Below are 27,605 nucleotides of genomic sequence, written 5' to 3'. Positions count from 1 at the left end.
TTGACCTCCTGCTTAGCCTCTGTGCTTAGCTTGCTGCCCCTATTCTCCTTCTCCCTGCCCTCCGATGTCTTTGTGCATGCCCCTCTCCATCCCTTTTGCCCACCATGTTCCATGGACCTGCCACTCCTATCTACTCTGAGTGTTCTTTTGAGCTGCCACTCCCCTCCTACCTGCCTAGCATTGTCAGATGACTGTAACCTGTCCCTGCCACCTCCACCCTGCCTGTCCACATGCCATGCCCCTATCCCCTTCCTCCTGTCCTCCATGGTCCATTTTACTGCCACACCCTTCTGCCCTCCCTGATCTGTTGTGCTGCAACTGCTCCTCCTGCCTGCCCCGCGCGGTCTGTTGTGAGGCCCCTTCCCCTGAACTCTCTTGTCTGTGCCCAGGTCCTGACCCTCCCTTCTATCCTCCATGGTCCTTTGTGCATGCCCCTGCACCCTCCTTCTTGCCCATCATAGCCATTGTGCTGCCACTAACCCTCCCGCTTGCCATGCATGGTCTTCTGTGCTGCCATGGCCCCTCCCACCTTCCCTGTGTGGTCAGCTAGCTGCCCCTGACCCCCTCTCACCTTCCCTCCATGGTCTGTGTGTATGCTACCATAGTCTCATTGTTGCTCTCCATGGTGTGTCTTGTTTCTAGTGCCCATCCTGCCTGACTTCCATGGTCATCTTGCTGCTCCTACCCTGCCACCTTGCCCCCAGCCCTCTGTTTCCATGTGCAGACCCCCTATTCCCTCCCTCCTGGCTTGTCTGTTCCATTGTAATGCCCCTGATCCGTCCCTCCTGCCCTTTATGGTCTGTCATGCTGCAGCTTTCTCTCCTGTCTTTCCATTATGGTCAGCTAGCTACCATTGCCTCTTTCCCATCTGTTCTCTGTTGTCCATGTGCATGGTCCTGTCCCCTCCCTATTGCTTTCTATGGATTGTTGTGCTGCACTCCCGTCCCGCATGTGCTGTGTGGTGCATTGTGCTGCTGCAAACCCTGATGCCAGCCCTGTAGGGTCAGTTTGGTGCACCTCTCCATGTCCCTCCTGTCCTCTGTTATCCGAGTCCATGTCCCTACCCCAATTCCTCCTGCCTACCATGATTCAATGTACCATACTTGCGAACATTTTCAACTTGGTAAGAGGGAGATTTTGAAAAAAAACTGGGGTATTGATTTTCCCCTTTGAGTTACATTGAAAAAGAGGAGATTGTAGACAGGAGACAGATCAAATAAAGCCCATTTGAGCTTAAAAACATTGGACGTTTCCTGGCTGAAACGGGTCTGTTGGCATGTATGGTTGTACTACCACTGCCTCTTCCTTCTGCCCACAATGGTCTATCATATTGCAACAGCCTCTCTTGCCAGTCCTGTATTGTTGGTTTGTTGCCCCTGCCCCCCTTTCCACTGCCCTCCATAGTCTGTTGTGCTGCCACTGCCCTTCCTGCCTGCCCAGTGTGGTCAAATTGTTGCCTCTGCACTCTCCTACCTGCCTTCAATTTTCAGAGTCCATGCCCCTGGCCTCTGCCTCTCAACAGTATCCCAATGAACAACTAGATTGCTAACATTCTATATTTATTACAAAAGTGTGGAACGCCTGACGTCATCTTGATGTAATCAAAACTGTAATACCTAGAGTATTTACTTTAGAAATTACATATATGAGAGGGTCTTATTTGCATCAAAATTATGGTTAGTGCTCTAAAAAAACTAAAATGAGGACATATTTTCTGAGTTGTCTACAACCAAAATGAATTTGATCTTGTGTGATGTAACCAATGCTCATGTAAAGCACTCCAATACCTGACAAGTCTGCACTATATAAAACTGCAAATACACAGCAAATAAGTGTTTTGCACACTTCTGTCATTGGGCTACATCTGGGTGATATTTGTGCTGCATTTAGGCTCTTTTGTGTCTGGTGGCCATCTTGGGAGATTTATTTGTTATGAAGTTTCCTAATTTCCTCATTTACTGCAGTCTCCTCAGTAGGAAATGCTTTCAGTTTTTTACTTTGATTCCATCAAGTAGGTATTCAGATATGTCACACATTTGCCATAAATTCTGAATGTTAGCACTCTAGTTGCTCATTAGATCACTGTAGTAAAGCTACTGCTCACCACGGAAGTCTGCTGCTGGTATTAAAAGTGCATGTTTCAGTCTGCATATCAGAATTTTTTAATGACATAGAAGAGGATTTGAGAAGTCACTCAAAAAGTGCCCTAATTTTTCTTTCTTCAGCACTAATCATAATTTCTATGGCAAAATGATCCCCCTCATTGTGTTCCTTTTTAAATTAAATGTTTTAAGTGTTACCAGTTTATTCCAATCAAGATGGCTTCAGGTGTGCCATACTTTTGTCATAAGTAAGACAGTAAGCGCTCTAGTTGTTCTTAAGAACCCTCTGGGACATTCTGTCATTAGGCTATACTTGGGCTACATCTGGGTGATATTTGGGCTACATTTGGGCTCTTTTGTCTCTGGTGGCCATCTTGGGAGATTTATTTGTTATGAAGTTTCCTAATTTCCTCATTTACTGCAGTCTCCTCAGTGGGAATATTTTCAGTTTTTTACTTGGTTCTATCAAGAAGGCATTCAGATGTGCCACACATTTGCCATAAATTCTGAATGTTAGCACTCTAGTTGGTCATTAGATCACTGTAGTAAAGCTACTGCTCACCAGGGAAGTCTGCTGCTGGTATTGAAAGTGCATGTTTCAGTCTGCATGTCAGAATTTTTTAATAAAATAGAAGAGGATTTGAGAAGTCACTCAAAATGTGTCTTAATTTTTCTTTCTGCAGCACTAATCATACTTTCTATGGCAAAATGAACCCCCTCATTTTGTTCATTTTTAAATTAAATGTTTTAAGAATTACCACTTTATTCCAACCAAGATGGCTTGAGGTGTGCCATACGTTTTTCATAAGTAGGACTGTTAGCGCTCTAGTTGTTCTTTAGAACACTCTGGGAAGCTGCAGTAGAACACAAAGGAATCAACTGACAGTCTCTGCCCTTGTTGGATGTACATGTTTTTCTGAGAATGTCAGACTTCATTCTCACATGACTGAGAAAGATAATGTGAATTTACAGAAAATATGCTCAGTTAGCTTATAGATCACCTTCCAAACCTCTGTGGGAAAAGCATGAGAAAATAGTTTTCTCTCAAACATGATTCATGATATCACAGCAGAAGGCTTTTTCACATGGTAAAATCACCTTAGAACACACCACAATTCCTAAAATGAGTATGGTACCATCAACAAATGATTTATAATGTAACTAAAATCTTAAAACCTTCTATTAACTGCAATGCTTTTTAATGAGGTGCTATCATGTATATTGGTCCCAAGATGGCTGCCAACACTTCTTGGATGAAGTGCTGACAGCCAATCAGATCTCACGATGAGATGTGTGGTTAGGCTCCGCCCAGATATATATGTGATTTTACTTTTGATTTTCTCAGGAACTACTGAACGGATTTACACCATTTAAGCAAAAGGCACATGCCTGACCTGAGGACTACCTCTTTGCCAAATTTCAAGTAATTCTGTTCAGCCGTTCGGGCTGTACCTTCGACTAAATGTCCTATGGGAAAATGCATGGGGAAAATGCGTTTTGGGACCCCCCTTTTTCTCAGCCCCCGCTTGACGAATCACCCCGAGACTTTCAGGGTAGGAGCTGAGCGGAGCGCCCCATTAGTTTTGAAAATTTCACGAAGATAAGTCAACCGGCGCCAAAGTTATTCAAAATAGAATTTTCAGATTTCCTATGGGAACTCTGTCCTAACTATAACTATCTACTGGCGACCGCCAGTAGATAATACAATACATATTTAAATAACGAACCAAACCACATTCACTGGATGATGTCATCAGTGATGTCATTTGAGATGTCATCAGTGATGTCACTGACCATTTCATGAATGATGTAATATGTGACATCAACAGCAGTGGATTGCGGGCGCGCGAGATGTAGTTAGTACAACTAACTATATCGGATGAATTTCAATAGTTTTGTTCGAGTGAAATGTCCAGCTAACTATAACACCCCTAAAACCTATTGTTTTTTCAGTGAATTTTTAATGTTTTTTAAATGCTAATTCCTAACTATATCGGGCCTGAAACCTATGGTTTTTTCAGTGAATATATACATATACACACACACACACTAGGGCCCAGTGCGGACAGGGGCATAACCTCTAACGGAGCAGGACTGGTAAAGTACTAAACAGTTACCAAGCAGTGAAGCACTAGGCAACTAGACTTCGCTGTAAGTGTGTAAATCAGCCAGCAGCGTTACCCAGTCAGATGCAACTGGAATTTTCCACAGTCCCTGAACCTCTCGTGAGCTCCACCACTTCTGCGCATCCCTACTTAAAAGTCGCCCTACACCAGTGCAACAGCCCTGGCAGTATCGATGCCTTCCAATGCATGGAAATAAGTCCGGGAGTGATCAGCAGGGCTAAATCAATTAATTTGGCACTGGCTTGTGCCCCCTCAAATGTTTGAATAGGCCCAGAAGGGCTCCTTCCAGTGTGCACATATCCAAACGACCAGTCACTTCCCTCAGCGTCTTAAACACCTCCCTCCAAAGAGATGCCACTGCCGGGCAAGCACAACATGTGCAAGAGGTCCGCTCCCAATTATGAACATCTGGGGCACATTGAGGAGAAACCAAATATGTGACATAGGTTAGCGGGAGTGAGATAGGCTCTACTTAGTATATTATGCTGGATATATTGGAACTTTGTGTTCCGCGACGCTTTCCTAGGGTAACGTAACACACTTCTCCCACTCCTTCTGTGTGAGCTCTCTGCCCATGTCCACCTCCCAATAATCCTGGGTTGCTGCCAGTGGATTGCGTGTGATGTGTGTCAGTGTGCAGACAAGCCACGTAATAAGTTTGCGACCACCTCCCATAATATACAGTGTATGTATTAAGGGGTGTTGAGAAGGTTCATGTCTGTAATACCCCAATGTTGCTCCAGCAGCACCAGGAGACCACCATACATCAGAAAGTGTCCCACCAGAAGATCATACTCCTCCCTAAGCTTCTAGTAGGGCAAGAGGACGCCATCAAGGGACAAGTGGCCTAAGGTGCACACTCCCGCTGCCTCCCAGGTATACATCCCCCTGCTCAGCCTGCATGTGAAGGTTTCAAGTGAACTTAATGGAATCTCGTGGGAGTAACTGGGGATGCATGGCATAAGTCGCAAGCTGCATTGGAAGCAGAGAATGGCAATTTGAAACAGACTATTCACACTATGTGGGAGCCGGGTATTTGGTAGATAGGTGCAATGCACAACCTGCCATGCCTGGGAATTGTCAGGAAGACCCAGTTCTTCCTTAGGATCACCCACTTCTCAGCGCATGGGCCTTTGCAGCTATGCCGCCAAATAATGAAGCTCAAAGTTAGGGACTCCTAACCCCTCCTGCTCTGTGGACAATTGCAGTTTGCAGAGCGCAATGCACCTTTTCCCTTTATCCCAAATAAAGCTCCCCAACTCCGCGTGCAATGTCCAAAGGTGGATTTATGGATGTGGACTGGAAGGTTATGAAAAAAGTATAAGAGTTTTGGCAATAGCACCATCTCTGCCAATGAGACTCGGCCTTGCACAGTCAAGGATAACGTACTCCAGAAAGCCATCTGAGGTCTTAGCAAGACTATGGCTCTAGTAAGATTGTCATCAATTATGTCTTGTGTCTCATGGTACATGTTTATCCTGAGATAATTGAATGAACGATGTTCCCATCGAACTGGACATGCATCAACCTCATAGTGCTGCTGGGGACAGTCCAGATGCAATGGAAACAGGCAGGATTTAGCCCAATTCACTGCTAAGCCTGATGTCTCCCTGAGTTCTAAGCAGCACTGCATGTATTCCATCAATGCCCTCCCATATGGCCGTTATGTATATTAAGACGGCATCGGAGTATAATGACACAGTATGTGTCTCGTGTGTAACAATAGGTAGGGGAAGACAAGGATCGATTGTGATCCAGTAGGGCATTAATTACCAACTTAACAACTCCGGTTGCCCCACAGGTGAACACCCGCAGCAGATCCAAACAGAACCAACCCCAACCGGGGCAGAACCCGGAAGACATTTGATAGTCAACCTCAGCCAGAGGGTTCTCACTCCAGATGAACAATCAGTTCTCAATAAGGGTCTAGGTTTCGTTGCTACATCTTGTGGTAACGATTTCCAAATACAATGCGAACTTGCGAAATTCTTTCGCAAGATTCGCCTACACCATTTTTTCAAAGACATGTCAACACCCACTACAGATACTATTAACACAGGCCTGAGGACACGATCCACATTCAATCCTCCAGTGCATCAAATTCCCCTTTGAAATGAAAGTACAAGAAGACATTTCGAATCTCTGCGCAAACAAAGTGCAGAGTTACAGTAATCTCCCTAGGCGTGAATCAATCGCTCTCCGCTCTCTCATTGAAGATAGAACAATAACCATCAAGCCTGCTGACAAAGGGGGAGCAACAGTCATAATGGATACCCAGAGCTACCGAGAAGAATGCCTCAGGCAACTTGACAACGACAGATTCTATCGTCGCTTAAAAGAGGATCCATCTGGAAGGATTGGCAAAACCATCAGTAGGCTGGTAGAAGAAGGACTTAACGAAGGTTGGATAACCTCACAAGAAAGCGCCTACCTGCAGACTACTCATCCGGTAATGCCATATTTTTATACATTACCAAAAATTCACAAGACCCAAAGACCTCCCCCTGGAAGACCAATTATATCAGGTATTGGCTCTATGTTAGAAAATCTGTCTACGTTTGTAGATTTCTTTTTGAGACCACCTCTTTGAGGTGAGCCCGTTGGGCATTGCACCGCCTGCCCAACGAGGAGCATTGCAGATGATGAAGCATGACACTCGCAAGGGTGTGTGAGGCCATTATATCCAACAAATTGGATACTCAGGGGTTGTCCTCCATTGAGCACTAACCCTTTTTCCCTAGTGATCCTTTCCTCCTACCTTCCTCAAGGAACAGCCCAGTCATCTCCTTTTGTTGCCCACAGTATGTGTCTCGCCATGCAGTGGAATACCCCAAGATTGTCCCAGTTGTCTCAGTGGCTGGGCCAGGGGCTCCATTGCAAAAGAGTGAGAAGTACACTGGCCAATTTTAACTTGGGCGGAAACCTCAGTGTATTTGAAGCCGAATGAGACTTGGCAACTTACCCAAGATGCCAAAGACAGTCAAGGCCGGTAAAACATACTTCCAATCCACCGTATCGAAAGCCTTTTCCAGATCTAGCACCAAGCAAGCTGCATAAGGCCACTGGGTCCAGGAAAGCTCCAATACGTGATGTAACGATGGCTATTAAGGGTTTTGGAACGTCCGGGCACACATCTGTTCTGGTCTGGGTGCACCAGATGTGGCAGGTCTTCATATAGGCAGCCCACTGTGATCCTACTCAACAGTTTATAGTCAAACCCCAGCATGGACAGCGGGCGATAGAAGGCAACCCTCAGAGGGGCCATTCCCTGCTTCGGTGAAGACACCAAGAGTGACTCCAGCATTGTGGGGAGACGCCCCTCCATTGGGCAATCTGAAACATCTCCATCAATTTGGGGACTTGATGGGCCTCTTATGCCTTGTAGAATTCTATAGGGAATCCATCGAGGCCCAGGGTCTTACTAGTCACTGTTCCACTCACCTCTTGCAAGGTAAGATCAGCGTTCAGGTCATTCCAGGGGATCAATTGTAGAGAGAGTCACCACAGCCAGGAAGTGATCTATAGCTTCTTGGCGATTCGCAGTGACAGAGGTCATACTGAGACTGGTAATGTGTGGTGAACCCGTCGTGTATATCCCCTTTGATAAATTTCCACCTAACACCATGGAGGCCTGATCATCGTAATCGGTGTAACTGGGGTGGCGTTATGCAGGATATGCCCAGACGTGAGCCCTGGGCTCACTGTCCCAATGGATTCAAGATAGCCTGGCTGATGAGGTGGTGATACCCCGAAACCAGTGCCAGGATGCTTGTTTCTGGTCCAGGAAGGACCTGGCTTAGCAGTTCAGGCTTGACTGTTCACATGAGGCGCAGGGTCAAGACTGGTTTGTATATGGCTGGGTCCAAACTGGGCTGGCATGGAGAGTAAAAGAATGATTAATTTAACCCAGATCTCTTGACTGGGGTGGATGTTTGATTTGTTCCGCATTCCGTCCATCATTTGTTTGTCTTTTGCTATGTAGGAGCCAAGCTAATAATCGGCCAGACTTATTCCCTTCTGAGTGCATTTTCGCATGATACGCTTGGAAATGTACACAGCGCAGTTGCTCGATAAGTTGGATATGAAGTTCTAAGGCTTCAGTAGGTTCTCTATTATTTGCTTGGTCAGTGCAGGCTGCAGCTTTCAGACCACTCAGGGACTCCTCAACTCCTATTAGATCCTTCTGCAGGGTCTCCCTCACCCCCACCACCTCACGTATGCAATGCCTATGAAGTAACTGTCTGGTCTTGTGATGATCCCCATCACCTAAGTCAGTGGAATGTGCATTTTGACGTTATAGATCTCCAACTGAAGTAGCCTAGCGTTGGTTTCTGTTGGTGCATTTGGCTGCCTCTGATAGCAGAGACATGTTTGGTAGTTGTAGATTTTTCAGTGGCAGGCAACCTGCGCAATGGTTGAGTGTTTAGGTCTCCACCACATCAATCTAAGGGGACTGATTAAGTGTGTGCTGAAAGGTTATGGGCTTACTGTAGGGAAATAGAGTGTAGGTGCTGGTGCTGAGTGTGTCTGTAACATAGATGCTGATTCTGGGTGTATGTATCAATAATGTAGGTGCTGATGCTCAGTATATGTATCTGTAACATAGGAGTTGATGCTGTGTGCGAGTCTGTAATATACGTGTTGATGTTCATCATCGTCAGATAATGAACTCCAGTAAGGTATGGGAATTCATATTGAAGCAACACCAATCAGGCGGTGTGCTTTCCAACAGTATGTGACTTAAATAATTGTATGTAAGGGGTTGACCGTGGAAGAGGCTTGTTTTTGTATCTTGATCTCATTACGCCAGTGACTCTGTTTGTCATCTGTTGGATGTTGTAGGAGGTTACTCAGAGGGTGTTTTTATGTTTTCCTGGGGAATTCATTTGCGCCTCCTAATATCTATCATAGGAAGGAATCAAGTGGTGTTTATGCTGCTTTGCCCCAGGTCACGGTGTTCCGCGCAGGTGGAAGAAGACTGGATCCATTCTAGACTTTCGGGTTAACCTCTAACGATGTAAATGAGTTCCACTGAGATTTGTTGTATATAAATGTATCCTATGTGAACATCCTTAATCCACTTCAACTTACGTTGGACAGCTCTGGTCTCGACTGTAAATGGGAATCACTGGTCTGAATTTTATGACAATATGTTCCCACGAGAATGATGTTAAAACATAATTCACCAAATTCCAGGGAACAGTGTTGTGAATTGGTATTCATATCATTGCCTTATAATGGCATGACAGCCAAATGATTAAATATGTTTATCCTTTTTGTTTGCAGCTATGGAATCCTGATGTGGGCAGTGCTGACTGAAGAGGTTCCATATTCTGGTCAGTGCCTAATTACCTGATATTTCAATGCTACTCTGTTATTTGAAGATTCATTAAATTAGAGGGTTTGTTTTTTAGCTTTCTTCAACACCGCTCCTCCAGTGGCGGTGGAGGTCTGCCCATCAAATGTTAACTAGTAATAACAATAAATCTATGGATCTAAGCACATCTTTGTTTATGCAGTCACATCCCACAATGAGCTATATGCTTACAAGTCTGCTAATACATTAGATGTACTTTGAAATGTGACTTCATAACATGTAATAAACCATCTCATAATTAGCTTGACCTGCTGAGGAAAACCATAATTGTATGTACTATGTTTCAGTCCATACTGAGATTTGCATATTAAATACGTATTTCACATAGGGATCCACTAAACCGGTAGGCTCGTAATGCTTTTCGCTGAAATTAGTAGTAGATTAGTGTTGCCTTTCAGATAATACAGAATCTCCCACACGGTGGCTCAAAACACGGCGAAGCAGGAGACATAACACAACAACACCTAGAAAAGGGTTTTATTTTACAAAATGCAAAGACTATCTTTTTAGAATAAGACTTGGGGTGTTATTTTACACAATGCTCTCCTTCAGAAAGGCTTCCCCAGATGCCAAAATAACAACATTCAAATATATGTTAATGCACGGCAGCCCTGCCGTGGAGAGTGGCACCATTTCCGAATAAACTGCAAATGGAAAGGCTGTGAGTAGGGACTGCGCCTTAAACTCATTTTACAGCACTTCGAAAGCGGAGAAAATGAACGCGCTCAGTGTCATAACCTACTGGAGGATGATATTTAATTTTGACAGGATGCAGAGCCTACTAAAGGTAAAAATTAACTCCTTGAGACTACAAGTCCCAGCCTGCAATAAAAGAATCATGCATTGTGCGAGGCCCACTGAGGGTAGAAGCAGACTAAATTGGAGCCATCTGCTGACTGTTTGTGAGAGATCCATGATTAAGAGGCAGGAGCCTTGAAACACGTCGGATAAAGACTCTTACATGAACACTAAGCTCGTTTTCCTTGTGCAAATAAACCGGATGGTTCTTTCGAAGTCGTGTGCATTCTCAATGCTTTGGGCACTTTGTGGAAAATATATATATATATATATCGCACAGCAATCTTCTTCAAAGAATGACTCACACTCAGAATGAAACCAAAATTTTGGTTTCATTCTGAGCGCGAGTCCTTCTTTGAAGAAGATTGCTGTGCGTTATATATTTGCCGGGAGACCTGCCCGGTGTGACTTGCCACCTGCCAAAGGGCCACGGACTTCGGTAATCTTGGATATATATATATACATATATCTATATCCTACTGGCAGTCGCCAGTAGGTAGTTATAGTTAGTTCCTATTTTTCATAGGAAATCCGCAACATTCTATTCCCAATAAGTTTGGCGCCGGTTGACGAATCATCGCGAAATTTTCCAAACTTTTGGCCAGCTCCGGTCCGCTCCTATCCTGAAAGTTTCGTGGTGATTCGTCAAGCGGGGGGTCCCAAAACGCGTTTTCCCCATGCAATTTCCCATAGGACCTGTTGACGAAGCTACAGCCCGAACTGCTCAACGGAATTACACCAAATTTGGCAAAGAGGTAGTCCTCAGTTCAGACTCGTGCCTTTTGCATAAATGGTGTAAATTGGTTCAGTAGTTCCTGAGAAAATTTGACTAAAAAAGATAGATATATCTATGGCCTCAGAGGATCTGCGCACCCTCCCCGAACCGAGCGCGCACCCTCCCGATCACGCGCTGAATGCTAATTGGCTGTCAAGTGTCTGTCTGCATTCGAAACCAGGAACTGTTGGCAGCCATTTTGTGCCTCGGTAGAAGCGAGGCTGAAGAAGTAAGGGGAATAAGTGTTTGAAACATATAAAGGGGGCAGGGTAGAAATACTCTGACCCTCTAGTGTTGCTTAGGGGGGTCCCAGAAGGAAACGGCGAAATGCTCGCAGGGTGCGCGGATCCGGACGGAAAAAAAAACCCGAAGCACGGGCTTCCGCGCTTTGATAATAATTAGCCCCCGGGTGGGCCAAATCCTGGGGGTAAAATGTTTGGAAATTAATAGGGTGAGGGGGGCTGCGAGGCCCCCCTCCTGGAGCCTTCAAGGGCCCTGGGGACCGCCACCCCCCAGGGCCGGCTCCTACAGTGTCCTGGGGTGCCCACCCCCAGGACACTGTTGTTTGCTATGAGAGGGCGAGAGTCTCCCGCCCTCCCATAGCAAACTTTGTTAGGATTTTGAAAGAGATATTGTTTTTCCACACGGGGAGCTGCATGTCAGCAGCTCCCCATGTGGAAAAGCAATGCCGGCTCCCGAAGGACGCGGGGAGCCGGCTGGGACCGTGGGGGCGTTGGGGCTCCCCCCACGGTCACAGTTTTTTTGTAGGCCCTGGGGGATGGGGTCCCCGGGGATAATAAAAATTAGTGATAGGGGCTATGTTTTTTTTAATGGTAAAATTAGGAGTCGCGCATCCTAACACGTTGGGTGCACGGTTCCTAACGCGTTGGGTGCACGGATCCAAGGAAAAAAAATGACATTTTTGGGAGATAAACATCAAGCTTAAGTGTTTTGTTCTTGAGTGGCTCTAAAAAGAGCCGTTGTGTTCATTGAGAAGTTTTGGTACTTATAAGTAAGTACCTATACAGAGTCTAAAGTTGTTGAGGAAGACTCTGTTTCCTTCATCAGTAAAGTGTACTCCATCTCTCCTATACATCTCTTGCATATGAAAGCGCAGATTGTTATTGTAAATGGACCCCATTCTATAGTCTCGGAGAAAAGCAGAAACACATTTATTCACATGTTTCCTAGCTTTCTCAATTTGTGGACAAAAATGATTGGACCAGTTCCATTTCTGCTTTTGGCATATGTTGGAATACACAAAGGCAGTTTTGGGAAAAAGTGAAATCAATTCTGCAAAGGTGTCCTTCATAAGCATTTCCAGACCTACCCCAGTCAAAGAGCCTAGGTCATTGCCACCACAGTGCACTATTATGAGGTCAGGGTGTTGGATATGCATAAAGGATTTTACCATGGCATCAATTGGTGCCACTTTAACCCTCTCTGTCCAATCCATTTATTGTCTACATTTGGCAAACCTAGGTCTTTGTGAATGCCTTTGTTTTCTGCATACCTTTGGCTCTAGAAAATATAGCTGTGTCCCACAATCCACACTCTAAGCATATTGAAGGGAGGTCTGGATGCACTCAGATGGTCTCTGTAAATGAAAAGGCAGTTTGAAAAGTAAGATTTTTCTAAAATGGTGGCTAAGATGCAGTTTTGAAAAAAGACAAGAAATCATTGGTTGTTTGACAACCTTCTACACTGAAAGGTAGGGTGCATGTTTGTTTTTAAAACGCATGATTCTTATTGGTTAACAAAAAGTGATTGAAAGGAACATTATATATGATAAGCTGATATGTTGAAAAGTCAAGCACACTTGCAGTTTTGATTAGCAACATTGTGTGCTGAACTTGTAACCTGTGTGCTCAGTTAAGTGTTCCATGACCTGTTTCTATGGTAACAGGCAGAAGGCAGATTGGGGGGAGGGTTGAAATTTATGTCATTTGGAAAGGGTTGAAATGTTTAACCAATAGAAATGTGTGTTTGGTTTTGAATTTATGTGGGAAGGAATGTGGTTTGATGTTTACATGTGTATGTGTGGAAAATGAGAGGGAAACTTTGCCATTCTTTGGTTTTGCTGACAGGTGTACAGTGCAGAGATTCTGTATAAGAAAATCTGGTGTGTGACTGATATACTTCTTAATCTACAAAACAACTTGAAAGGTGAGTTATTTAATTGTGAGGGGATGTATGTGCTGTATTTTGATTTTAATCAGACTAATGTATTTTTCCTGGTAAAGTGCAGGGAGTACTTTTTTATGGAAACGCCCACACCGCCAGCGCGGTCAGAACGCGGAAGCCACGCCCACTGCGAGGCCACGCCCCCCTGACTACAAAACGCTGAAACCAAGCGCGTCGCACTATTGTTTGCTTGATATCCTCTGAGGCGGAAGCCGGAGGACTGTGCCCACATCTGATTTTAAAAATTGTATTTCTTTCGTGTGTTGTTTTTAAAATATCACGGAGCTCACCTGCACTGAAGCACTGAGTGACGAGCGCTCTCACAGCCCTCCTAGCCCTCCCCTGACACAGCGACCCCAGCGCTGTTGCTGGGAAACGCCCACACCGCCAGCGCGGTCAGAACACGGAAGCCACGCCCACTGCGAGGCCACGCCCCCTGACTACAAAACGCTGAAACCAAGCGCGTCGCACTATTGTTTGCTTGATATCCTCTGAGGCGGAAGCCGGAGGACTGTGCCCACATCTGATTTTAAAAATTGTATTTCTTTCGTGTGTTGTTTTTAAAATATCACGGAGCTCACCTGCACTGAAGCGCTGAGTGACGAGCGCTCTCACAGCCCTCCTAGCCCTCCCCTGACACAGTGACCCCAGCGCTGTTGCTGGGAAACGCCCACACCGCCAGCGCGGTCAGAACGCGGAAGCCACGCCCACTGCGAGGCTACGCCCCCCTGACTACAAAACGCTGAAACCAAGCGCGTCGCACTATTGTTTGCTTGATATCCTCTGAGGCGGAAGCCGGAGGACTGTGCCCACATCTGATTTTAAAAATTGTATTTCTTTTGTGTGTTGTTTTTAAAATATCACGGAGCTCACCTGCACTGAAGCGCTGAGTGACGAGCGCTCTCACAGCCCTCCTAGCCCTCCCCTGACACAGCGACCCCAGCGCTGTTGCTGGGAAACGCCCACACCGCCAGCGCGGTCAGAACGCGGAAGCCACGCCCACTGCGAGGCCACGCCCCCCTGACTACAAAACGCTGAAACCAAGCGCGTCGCACTATTGTTTGCTTGATATCCTCTGAGGCGGAAGCCGGAGGACTGTGCCCACATCTGATTTTAAAAATTGTATTTCTTTCGTGTGTTGTTTTTACAATATCACGGAGCTCACCTGCACTGAAGCGCTGAGTGACGAGCGCTCTCACAGCCCTCCTAGCCCTCCCCTGACACAGCGACCCCAGCGCTGTTGCTGGGAAACGCCCACACCGCCAGCGCGGTCAGAACGCGGAAGCCACGCCCACTGCGAGGCCACGCCCTCATCACCAATTACAAATGTGCCGGTCATACCAGCGCAGCGGACGAGCGCAGCGGACGAGCGCAGCGGGAGCGCCGTTTGCGCGCCGAAGCCGCGCCAAAGCCAAGCCCGTCTGCGCCCGTCCACGCACGACCGGGCCGTGGGCCACAATCCCTGCCGGATACAGCTGCCTCTAAGGTAAGCTACTCCCGTCGGGACCTACTAAGCCTTAGACCCCCCACCCCCCGTGTGAATATATTCATGACCTTAATGGACCTTTCATTTGCTGTTCTCTCTGCAAGCCAGTCCAGCTCAAACTACCTACAAAACCTCACAAGCCTGCTGCCCTTAAACTGGCATCGTTAAACTGCCGATCTCTCCCTAAACACGCGACGCAGATTAACCACCTTATAGAAGATCAGGAGATTGACATCCTCTTCCTCACGGAAACCTGGCTCGCCCCACATTCAGAGTCAGACATGGTGCTAGCTACCCCACCGGGCTTCCTCATTCAGTCCCTACCCCGCCCCGTAGGCCGAGGTGGTGGTGTTGCCATCATTCACCGAGACTACCTTCACTGCAAATCCGGTGATGCGCAGATCCCTGACTCCGAAAGCCTGCAATTCACAATCAAGCTAGACCCGACCAACACACTGACAGGAGTCCTTGTTTACCGCCCTCCCGGGCATCCAGGACCTTTCGCCAGCTCTCTCCTGGACACTGTAGCGACCCAGGCCCACTCCATATCAAATTTCCTGATCATAGGGGATCTAAACATCCATCTTGATGACCCCACCGACCCGGCAGCAGCTGACCTGATCTCCGATCTGGCAGCACTTGACATCCACCTCCTTAATTCTGGAGCCACTCATACTAAGGGTCACCTGCTGGACCCGGTGTTTACTAGCACCCCTTCGATGCAAATGAAGGAGGCCTCTCCCCTACCCTGGACAGACCATTTCTTAGTCTCCTTCCTATTACCAGGATCTTTCAGGAAACCTCATAAACCGCCTACTTACATCAGGGACAGGACCTGGTCCAGACTTCCCACCGAAGAATGGGCCAGGAATCTTAAAAACACCATCCCTGTATATGCAGAAGACCCGGCTGTCGCCGACAGCGACTTCAGAGAGTGGATCACCAACACCCTGGACTCCGTACTCCCACTAAGAACTAGGGAGGACAAAAACGGAAAACCCGGGTCTGCCCCGTGGTATACCTCGGACCTCCGTCTACTCCGTAAACAATGTAAAAGAGCCGAACGGCTTTGGAGGAAAGACTGGCAGTACACCAGCAAGGAAGCATACCATAATACAGTCAGACGCTACAAAGATGCCATCAGGCACGCCAAAGCTTCCCATTATGACACGCGGATAACAGAATCCTCCAATTCGGCCAGGGAATCCTTCCTAATTGTAAAGGAGCTGCTTAAAGTACCTAACTCTTCTTCCTCCAGTTCCCCCCCTGTGGACCGAAGTCACGAACTAGCCAACTATTTCGACGACAAAATCGCCCGTATTCTAGCTTCCCTCCCCTCTCCTGGTCCCGCCAGCCAATGGGACAATCCTCCATCTCCCAGCCGGTCCGAAAGTAATCCCCGCCCTCAACTTGCGACATTCAGGCCAGTTACATGCGTAGAGGTAGAACGAACCATGACCAAAATGAGAAGCGGATCACCTCTGGATCCGGCCCCCATTAGATTTCTCAGAACCGTGGCCCCTGTCATCGTCCCCACGGTCATGGAGCTCATTAACAGCTCACTTGCCCAGGGATCTGTTCCTTCCAGCTGGAAGAGCGCGGTGGTAAAAGCACTCCTTAAAAAACCCCAGCTCGATCCAGCAGATATGGCAAATTACCGACCAATATCACTCCTCCCGGCAATCAGCAAGGTAGCTGAGAAACTGGTCAACGGACAATTGTCCCAGTTCTTTGAAACAAACAACGTCCTACGGGAATCCCAAACTGGATTTCGCCCGGGTCATGGCACAGATACTGCCCTCCTCGCCGTCATCGAGGAGGCAAGGCGCATACTGGATTCAGGAGGATCAGTGGCAGTGATCCTCCTGGATCTCAGCGCAGCCTTCGACACAGTTAACCATCGTGTCCTTCTCCATCGACTCGCGGCAGCAGGGATCACCGGGACGGCACTTAGCTGGATAGAATCCTTCCTCACCGGACGCACGTTCCAGGTATGGGACGGCAATTACCACTCATCCACCCTCCCCCTTACAAGCGGGGTCCCTCAGGGATCTTCCCTGAGCCCGACGCTCTTTAATGCATACATGGCCCCTCTTGAAGACGTGGTGACACCATTTGACATAAAAATGGTAAGCTACGCTGATGACACTCAACTGGTCGTCTCTTTATCCCAACTAGTCGACCACCCAGAGAACCTGGCTAATTGTCTCACACAAATCCACAGCTGGATGAGTGATTCATCATTAAAATTAAATGGGTCTAAGACTGAAGTGATGCTCCTGGGAAAACAATGGGCGACCATCCCCCCATCAGTCTGGCCTGACGTGTTCGGAGAAATCCCCTCCCCGAAGCGTGAAATCAAGACTCTTGGAGTATGGCTCGAACCTGAACTCACCATGAAGACGCAAGCGGCCAAAACTGCGGGCATCTGTTTTGGGCTCATGCGCACTACCCGTAAGATTCTCCCCTTACTACCACCCGCCTCCAGGAAACTCCTTATCCAGAGACTAGTATTGTCCCGTCTGGACTATAGCAATATGGTCTACCTGGGAGCCCCAGAGGCCACCTTGACGAGACTGCAGCGGACACAGAACGCTGCGGCACGTCTGCTCATGAACCTTCCTTCGAGGGTGTCAGCTAAACCAGCCCTCAAGGCCCTGCACTGGCTCCCTGTGCGCCAAAGGGTGGAATTGAAAGCCATGTGCACGACACACAAACTGATCAACGGATCTGGCCCTGCGATCCTCAGCAGCTTGGTTACCCCCTACAAAGCATCCAGATCCCTCCGATCGGAGAATGAGCACTTAGCCAACATCCCCAAATTCAAAAGGACACGTACAGGAGGACGACGATTCTCGGTTCAAGCGGCCACGGGATGGAACTCCCTCCCACGCACCCTGAGACTGGAATCCAGTTACCTGGTTTTTCGCAAAAAACTGAAAACGCACCTTTTCCCGAAATAATTGTCCTTACTTCCTCCCTTCCCTCAATGGATAACAACCTTGTCACAGCGCGGGGATGCCCTTGGGTCACCAGGCGCTATATAAATCGCTAAAATAAATAAAATAAAAAATGTATACAATCTTATTGACAGTGTGTGTGCATGTAGAAATCATTCTGTGATAAGCATTTGTGTTTTTCATGTCTTTGCAGAAAGATAACTGTGCTGTTTTTATATTTTGGTACAATTAGAAATCAGCCATTGTTTATAAATTTGCAAAATGAGTCCTGTTTCTACACTAAAACGTAGTATTCGTAGATTAAGAAATGTGTTTTGGTATAGTGCAAGGGATAGTGTTTGTCTAGGATCACACAGTGAGTCTGTGTGCTTTTAGGAATCATTTTGAGAGAAACATTTTGGTACTAATCTGTAGTAGTAGATTTTCTGCAATGTGTGCAGTCACCTTCGATCTTGTAGACTAGTAAATGTGTTTTGTACAAGGGATCGTTGTCTGTCTACAATCATACTGTGAGTCTGTGTGTATTTGGGTAAGCATTGTGAGAGAAGCTTTTGGTAAAGTTATGTATTTGCTGACAGACAATTGTTTTAAAACCTGTCATGTTGTCAAGTTTTAGTAGCATTAGAAGCCAGTCTTTGCTTGTGCATTGATAAAATGAGTTAGGCTTTGACACAAAAGTGCAGTCCTGAAATATGTAGATTGTGTGCAGTTCTCTTACCACTTCCACTGTAGTGCATGAGTTTTGGTAAACTTCTAGGGCTAGTGGTGCTTGTCTAGAATCACACTGTGAGTCTGTGTGCATTAGGGAACCACTGTGAGAGAAGCATTTGGTAACATCGTGCATTTGCTGACAGATAACTGTTTTAAAATGTGTCATGTTGTCAAGTTTTAGTAGCATTAGATGCCAGTCTTTGCTTATGCATTGATAAAATGAGTTAGGCTTTGACACTAAAGTGCAGTACTGCAATATGTAGATTGTGTGCAGTCCCCTTACTCCTTCCATAGTAGTGAATTAGTTTTGGTAAACTCCTAGTGATAGTGTTTCTTGTCTAGAATCACACTGTGAAGTCTGTGCATTTGGGAACCACTGTGAGAGAAGCATTTGGTAACATCATGTATTTGCTGACAGATAACTGTTTTAAAACCTCTCATTTTGTCAAGTTTTAGTAGCATTAGAAGCCAGTCTTTGCTTGTGCATTGATTTAAATGAGTCAGGCTTTGACACTTAAGTGCAGTCCTGAAATATGTAGATTGTGTGCAGTTCCCTTACCACTTCCACAGTAGTGAATGCGTTTTGGTAAACTCCTAGGATAGTGTTGCTTCTCTACAATCACAATGTGAGTCTGTGTTGGTTTCGGGTAAGGATTGTGAGAGAAGCATTTGGTAACATTGTGCATTTGCTGACGGATAACTGTTTTAAAACCTGTTATGTTGGGAAGTTTTAGTAGCATTAGAAGCCAGTCTTTGCTTATAATAATAATCCACATTTGTAAAGCGCGAACAATCACCCGTAAGGGTCTCTAGGCGCTGGGGGCCATTGGGAAGATTAAGCAAGCTATTGCCCAGAGTCACATGGTGCTGGACTAATCTGCCTCTGGTGCCGGGGATTGAACCGTGATCCCCAGATTCCGGAGTCAGTCGCCCTGGCCGCGGCGCCACGATGAGTCAGGCTTTGACACTAAAGTGCAGTACTGAAATACGTAGATTGTGTGCAGTCCCCTTACCCCTTGCACAGTAGTGAATATGTTTTGGTAAACTCCTAGGGATAATCTTGCTGGTCTAGAATCACACTGTGAGTCTGTGTGCATTTGGGAACCACTGTGAGAGAAGCATTTGATAAAATTATGTATTTGCTGACAATTGTTTTTAAACCTGTCATGTTGTCAAGTTTTAGTAGCATTAGAAGCCAGTCATTGGTAATGCATTGATAAAATAAGTCAGGCTTTGACACTAAAGTGCAGTACTTTAAAATGTAGATTGTGTGCAGTACTCTTACCCCTTCTAGACTAGTGAATGAGTTTTGGTAAACTCCTAGGATAGTGTTGCTTGCCTAAAATCACACTGTGAGTCTGTGTGCATTTGGGTAAGGATTGTGAGAGAAGGATTTGGTAACATTGTGTATTTGCTGACAGACAACTGTTTTAAAACCTGTCATGTTGTCAAGTTTTAGTAGCATTAGAAGGCAGTCTTTGCTTATGCATTGATAAAATGAGTCAGGCATTGACAGTAAAGTGCAGTACTGAAATATGTAGATTGTGTGCAGTCCCCTTACCCCTTCCACAGTAGTGAATACGTTTTGGTAAACTCCTAGGGATAGTGCGGCTCGTCTAGAATCACACTGTGAGTCTGTGTGCATTTGGGAACCACTGTGAGAGAAGCATTTGGGTACTTCATATGTTTGAATACGCATAACTGCTTAAAAACGTTCCTGTTCTCAAGTTTTGGTAGAATTAGAAGGCAGTCATTGCTTATGTTTTCACCCAGGAACTGTCCTTGCAATACTGTAAACATTCAGTTAATATTCAAGTAGTAACAGAGTGAGGCAGGCCTTAGCACATGCATTGATTCAAATGCTTATCCACTATGCATGCAGTTCTCTAACCATCTACACAGTTCTTTTTCACACCTTTAATTCCACAGTCAGTATCCATACACTTGAAACAAACACCCTGTCACTCCCCATGTACTCCTCTAGTGACTCATTCAGCAGCATATACTAAACCATTCACTTTGCCAAAACCCAAACACTTATAAATTCACTCAGGCACTCTCTTTGCAGTACTCTCATCATTCAGTCAGTATCCAAGTATCCAAGTACTCATGCAGCGAGCCAAGCCTTACAACAAGGACTGCTTCAAACCCCTATCCAGTATGCATACAGGCCTCTAGTCACCTACACACTTGTCTTTCACTTCTTTAATTAACTAGTCAGTATCTATATACTTCAATAAACATCCTGTCACTCATCTTGCACTCATCCAGTGACTGATCCAGTACCATGTACTAATCTTTTTACTGCGCCAAAACTGAAAAACTTAAAAGTTTTACCCAGGCACTCTCCTAGCAGTAGTCTAATGATTCAGTCAGTTTCCTGGTACTCATGTAGTGAGACAGGCCTTAGCACATGAATTGCTTCAAATGCATATCTACTATGCTTGCAGTCCTCTAACCACCTACACACTTGTCTTTCACACCTTCAATTCTCTAGTCAGTATTCATACACTTCTAGCAAACACCCTGTCACTCCCCTTGCAGTCCTCTAGTGACCCATTCAGCACCATGGACTAATCCATTCACTGTGCCAAAACCCGAACACTTATAAATTCACCCGGGCACTCTCCTTGCAGTACTCTAATCATTTAGTCAGTATCCAAGTACTATTGAAGTGAGACAGGCCTTAACATATGGATGGATTCAAACATGTGTCCACTATGCATATAGGTCTCTGATCACCTACACACTTGTCTTTCACACCATCAATATCCATGTCAGTATTCATACACTTCTAGGAAACACCCTGTCACTCACCCAGTGTGTCTCCTTATAGTATTGTAATCATTTAGTCAGTTAGCATGTAGTCTTTTAGTGAGGTAGGCTTTAGGGCATGAACTGCTTCAAAGTAGTATGCACTTTGCATGTAGTGTTTTAACCATCGTCACACTTGTGCTTCAGGGCTATAGTTTCTTAGTCAGTTTTTATATAATATGTGTTTCTAAAGTAATAGAATAGTATAAATTTGAAAGTTATTAATATACTTTTATTTGTGATTCTTTTTTACAGATACTGTTTTTCAACGTTAAAATAGAGAAATCATGCCAGAAAAAGAAAAGAACAGAGACAGGAGAATTACTTGAAGAAACATCAACCACAAGTATTGAATGTACAAGATAATGTGGCTAAAAAGAAAAAATCTTCTGGTAAGATCACAAAGCAATTTATTAAAAATGTTTGTAGGAGCAAACAGAATGTACAGAATGCTGAAACCACTGAGAATGTTTCAACTAGAAAAAAAATAAGAGGAAAAGCAAAAAAACACATGTTCAGTCAAAGGAGACAAAGTATGCTAAAAGAAGGCAAAATCAGTATAAGGAATTAAGCAAAAAATATTTTACAAGAGTACATAATTTGCTGAAAGATGTGAAGAAATATAAAAAGAGAGCTCTATTTTATAAAAAGAAGAAGCATATTGAAAACATTGTTGAAAAGGCTTTTGAAGTAAAAAGGAAACTATTCATTTTAGTATTAAACAGAATTCGATCACTAGATCACTAGATAAACCAATCCATTTCTTGAAGGCCAAAAGTAGGAGGAAAAGAGTAATTAATAGAAAAACAATTGTGATTTTTTTTTTGGGAGAATGGAAATGCAGTTCCAGTTCAGAGCCTTTCTTTAATGAAGAGAGTTATTTACAGAACAAAAAATTACTGTTTGCAGTTGACAATAGTAGTAGAGGTTATGAAGTTAGAGATGATTGTCCAATTGAGAAAGAGAAAATGGTTGAAAGAAATGCAGAAGAAGTGATAGCTGATGAAGTTCTAGGGAGACGTCATAAACACCCTGTGTATACTTGGGATTGCAGTAGTATTTGTAGTGTAAGACAGGAATCTATTGATAAATTATGTCGTTTTTTACGAGCATATAGTAAGAAAAGTGTTAAACAAAAGATTAAGGTGTTGCAAGGACTAGACCCTTGCAGAGTGAGAAAAATACTGGTTTGCAAGGTCATTCTCTGGCTTGTCTTTCTAGGAAAGTTTGTGAAAGTGTTTTTCACCATTTCAGGATGCTAGCAGTACATCATACTCAAATGCGGAAGTTAGTGAGAAGATTGTATTATGCGAAAAGTCCAGCACTAAAGTTAAATGAGTTGAACAGTGCTCTTTTGCGTGGCTCAGTATCAGATGTGAAGAAGGTTTGTGATGATATTGAGTTTTGTTACTTTGGTCCTCAGCAAGAGAGTGCAGAAACGGACACATTACTAGAACATAATGTTGAAGACAATGTAGAACCCGTAATTACAAAAATTTTTGAGGATGAAATCACAAAGTTTAAGGTAATTTCAGGTGAAAGACCAAATGTTTCTTGTATTTGTTGTCGGCGAATTCACTATAAAAATCAGACTAGGGGTGTCAATCTGTATTTAAAAAGTGAAATAGAAGATTATGATAAGTGGATGGAATTTGCAACTTATTTGTTGGTAGAGGATTGTTTTGATTTGGGATCTGAGCAGCGTATTTGCAAATATTGTTATAACAAATTAGATGATAATAAAATGCCTGCTAGAGCTGTTCATAATAATCTAGAGTTGGTTGCTATTCCTCCAGAGCTAATAGATTTAAATACGTATGAGTCTATTCTCATTCAATGTGTTCACCCGTTTCAGGCTATTGTTCGTATGGAGCCTAAAACAGGTAAATTACCTCCATCAGAGTTGCAAAGAGGATTGAAAGGAAGAGTTGTGTATTTACTGTTCGATTTAAGGAAAAATATTGAAACTATTGGTGTAGACCATGCAGAAAATGAGCCACTAGTCATTCTAGTTAATGGTATTCCTACTAAGAATAAGAAAATCTGGCAAGAGTTAGTGGATGTTAGAAAAGTGCAAAAGGCATCATTGTATCTGTTAAAAAATAATGAGTACTATAGAAATGTGTTTGTTGGAGAAGAAGAAATAGATTTAGCAGAAGATACTGAAACATTAAGTGGACAAATAGAAAAAGTGGACATGTCGAGATGTGAAGAAATCTATGAAAATTACAGTGTACATCCACTTCATTCCAAAGAGGTGATAAGGAATGCGATTTGAGTTGTTTCAAATGAATAAATGAATAAAGCAACAGGACGTCCCATGAGTGTATGGGAAGAGAGTTTGGTAGCTCGTTGTTTCCCGCAGTTGTTTCCAACAGGAAAAGGTGGACAATATGATGAACGTCCTGTGCAGATTCCTGCATCTGAATATCGGACAACAAGATTATATGCAGAAGATCCAAGATTTCGACAATGTATCCCTTATATGTTTCATCTTTTGTTTGAAAGGGACTTGTCTGGACTTTCATATGCAGTAAAATACATTTTAAAAACTGGAATGCATCTGCAAAATGTAACTGCAAAGGATTTTATGGATAAAGTGCATCAGAGAGATGATCATTTAGAATCTAAGTTGATTAATCTGATGGCATGTCAGGGTGGGACTAATGAATATTGGTACCGTTGTCATGGAGAACTGAAATGTATGCTACGGAACTTGGGAACTCCTACATGGTTTGTTACACTAAGCTGTGCTGAGTATGCTTCGGATGATTTACTTGAATTTCTTCGAGAGGTAAATTCCAATATAAAAAATATTAAATACAAGACAACTGGAGAATTGTGCTCATTGGATCCTGTTAATGTATGCATATATTTCAATCATAGATTTGAAGCTATGATGTCTTTCATCTGCAATAAAAAGAATCCTCCTCTTGGAGAAGTTGTGGATTTCTTTTGGAGAAAAGAATACCAAGCAAGAGGTGCTCCTCATATACATATGTTGTTATGGATCCAGGACGCCCCCAAATTTGGAACAGATTCAGATGAAACTGTTTTGTCTTTCATTGAGGATCACGCCACAAGTGCTGTACCCAATAGCAGAGAACATAAAAACTTAAAACAACAAGTCTTAGGATTCCAAAGCCATCGATGTGGAAAATACTGTCGACGAAAGTACAAGTCAAAGGATAAGTTCTATACCAAATGTCGTTTTGGATTTCCACGTCCTGTATTATCCAAAGGAAGAGTGAACAGTTTTATGTCAGCTACGCGACATACCATCACAAGAAAGTCTCAGAAAAATACCTACAACTTAAAAAGAAGTGAAGAATCAAAATACATAAATGACTACAATCCAGTTATTTTATCCATGTGGAATGCTAACATGGATATTCAGTATGTTGTGGACAATTCCATTGCTGTTGCACGATATGGAACGTCCTACATTACTAAATCAGAATAGACGGAATTGAAAGAAATGTGGGAAGAGATTTTTCACGAGAAGACTCTAAGTAAAAAATTATACAGTTTCAGTTTGAAGAGGTTATCGCATCGTGAAATTGGAGCATATTAATGTTCAGATCGGTTATCATCTGCAAGTCTATGTTCCAAAAGTAGAAGAATCATTTGGGTGAGTCTAGGTCTTGCAGGAATGCGAAATCGGGTACTGAAATCTGTTCAAGAAATTGAATATTTAGCAGAAAAAGAACCAGAAAGTACAGATATTTTGAAAACGAATATGTTGGACAAATATTACCCAAACAGAAGTCATCATCTTGAGAACATGTGTCTCTATGAAGTGCTGCAAAACTACACTTTTAAACAGAATACTACAGACAACATCAATGATGGAAAATATGCAGTGATTGGTTCTGAAGGATGTCTGGTGAAACAAAGGAAAGGAAATTTATTTAATCACAGGAAACTGAGTTGCGACACTGCTGACAAAAGGGAATTTTACTATTTAGCCGTTTTGCAAATGTTAAAACCATGGCGTTCAGAACTGGAATTACTTGGAGATTTTCAGAGCTATGAAGATTCATTTAATGCTTGTAAAGATAGCATACAATGCAGTGCTTTTGCAAATTATGTGAAAATGTTGAATGATGAAATTGATCAAGAAGCTACAATTGCAGCTGAGATTGCTAGAGACAGTTCTCAAGACAGTCAAAGTTCTGCTGCACTGAGTCAAGATCCACTTGGACAACCAATTGTTGAAAATGAGGCAGCAACTGCCATGAATGAGGTGGAAACAACAATGTATCAAGCTCAAGAAGATGTAATACAGTTAGGAAACTTGGAAGAACAACTAAATGTTGAATCGAAACAAATATATTAACAAGTGAAAGAGCACATTGACCATGGATTACTTCATGAAAAGAAAGGGTGCTCATGTACATCATTTCAACCTATCCGAATGTATGTGAGTGGTCAAGCTGGAACAGGAAAAAGTTTCTTAATTAAAGTAATTACAAGTTATCTGCAGAAAACAACTGATTCGCATTTGTCTTGTGTTGTCACTGCTCCAACTGGGTTGGCAGCACATAACATTAAAGGAATTACTTTACATCGTTTACTAATGCTACCAGTAGAGCATGAGAACAAATTGGAATACCACAAGCTATCTGGAGAAGCTTGTTGTGAAGTTTCAAGAGTGCTGAAGAAAATGAAACTTCTCATTATTGATGAGGTGAGCATGGTCTCAAACTTGATGCTTGCCTTTGTGCATTTAAGAATGCAGCAAATTCTTAAAACAGAGTATGACGTGGAGGAAAACACGTCATAGTTTTTGGAGATCTATTGCAACTGACTCCGGTAAAAGGACAACCAGTATTTAAAACACTTGCACATGAAGATGCCAGAAAGTCTCTTGGTAGTGTTGGTAATGTGAACATTTGGACTAATTTTGAATACAAAGAACTGACAACAAATATGTGACAGGCAAATGATGCTGAATATGGAAGTATTCTTCAAGATATAAGAATTGGAATTCTTACAAAACATGGCAAACAAGCTTTGGAAAGTCGATTACTTTGCAAAGTCTTTCCAAATGAAAATGTAGTTCCTGCTAAAAGTGTACATGAAAATTGCTGAAAATAAATCAGTGATCTGTTTAATGCCAACACTGCGCGAGTGTTCCATATTCAACGAAGAACTATTGAAACTGGAAAATGAAGAAATTATAAAAATGGAAGCCATCGATAAAATAGAGCATGAAGGAATCACTATTATTTTGACGGGAAAGTTGAAAACAAAACTGGATTCTTTAGGAAAAAAAATATCTAAAACAGATGGTTTAGAAAAGACACTATATGCATGTGTAAACTGTCGGGTAATTTTAAGACGTAATTTGGATGTAGAAAAAGGGTTAGTTAATGGCGCAATGGGTAAAGTGGTGGATTTTGTTAATTATCAGAAAAAAGAAGGAATTGAATTTTTAAAAATTAAATTTGATCAGATTTTAAGATGTTAAAGAAATTGGTCGTCGTTCAGTTCGTTTTTTGCTTGTTAAAGATTTATATGTCCGTAGGAAACAATTTCCATTTTCTCTGGCATATGCAGTGACTATTGATAAATCTCAAGGATTAAGTGTACACAGTGCATTGGTGAACATTGGATCTACTGTATTTAAATAGGGTATGGCTTATGTTGCTATGTCGCGAGTCAGAACATTATCTGGTTTGTTTTTGATTGATTTTGATGAGACAAAGGTTACTGCAGATGCAAACTGTGTAAAAGGGTATAATAGGTTAAGAAGGGTGTATGCTCCTAATTTAGGTCAATATCCTGTATTTGAAAAGCGCATGGTTGGTCGAAAAAGAAGGTTTGAGAATATCTGTTCTGAAGGTGTCGAGAAGGGAATAGAACAAGATAATGTTGTGATTGCAAGTAAAAAGAAATTGGACACTGTTGAAGAGGTTGTTTGTTATCAGTTTGAAAATAGTTCAGGTGTCAACTGCTATGCTAATGTAGTGGTCAATTGTGAGAAAGTGGCTCTGTATATACTGTTCCTTAATAGGTACAGGGTGTACAGAGTCCACAGTCCCCCAGGGTTTGACAGAGGTTAAAGTTAGATATAACCTTACTCTCTAAAGTGGTAGCTTGGTCGAGCAGTAAGGCAGTATCAGAGGACAGTGTAACGCATTTGTTGCACACACTCAGTCAGCAAATGGTCTCACACACTCAATAACTGAACTCTAGGCCAATGGTTTATATATAAAAACTTTTATGCTTGTTTTATTTTAGAACCAACACTTGGATTTAAAATATAC

The 27,605-nt window shown here is 43.5% G+C and overlaps 1 pseudogene; it reads left to right on the top strand.

The window, feature by feature from the left end:
* LOC146871453 (receptor-interacting serine/threonine-protein kinase 3-like) overlaps positions 1-27,605 on the top strand; it is a 376,914-nt pseudogene that overhangs the window by 145,990 nt on the left and 203,319 nt on the right.

Source organism: Triturus cristatus, chromosome 1_1, assembly GCF_964204655.1.
Source record: "Triturus cristatus chromosome 1_1, aTriCri1.1, whole genome shotgun sequence".
NCBI lineage: Eukaryota > Metazoa > Chordata > Amphibia > Caudata > Salamandridae > Triturus > Triturus cristatus.
Note: the sequence above shows the minus strand (reverse complement) of the source record. Positions and strands in the feature narration are given on the sequence as shown.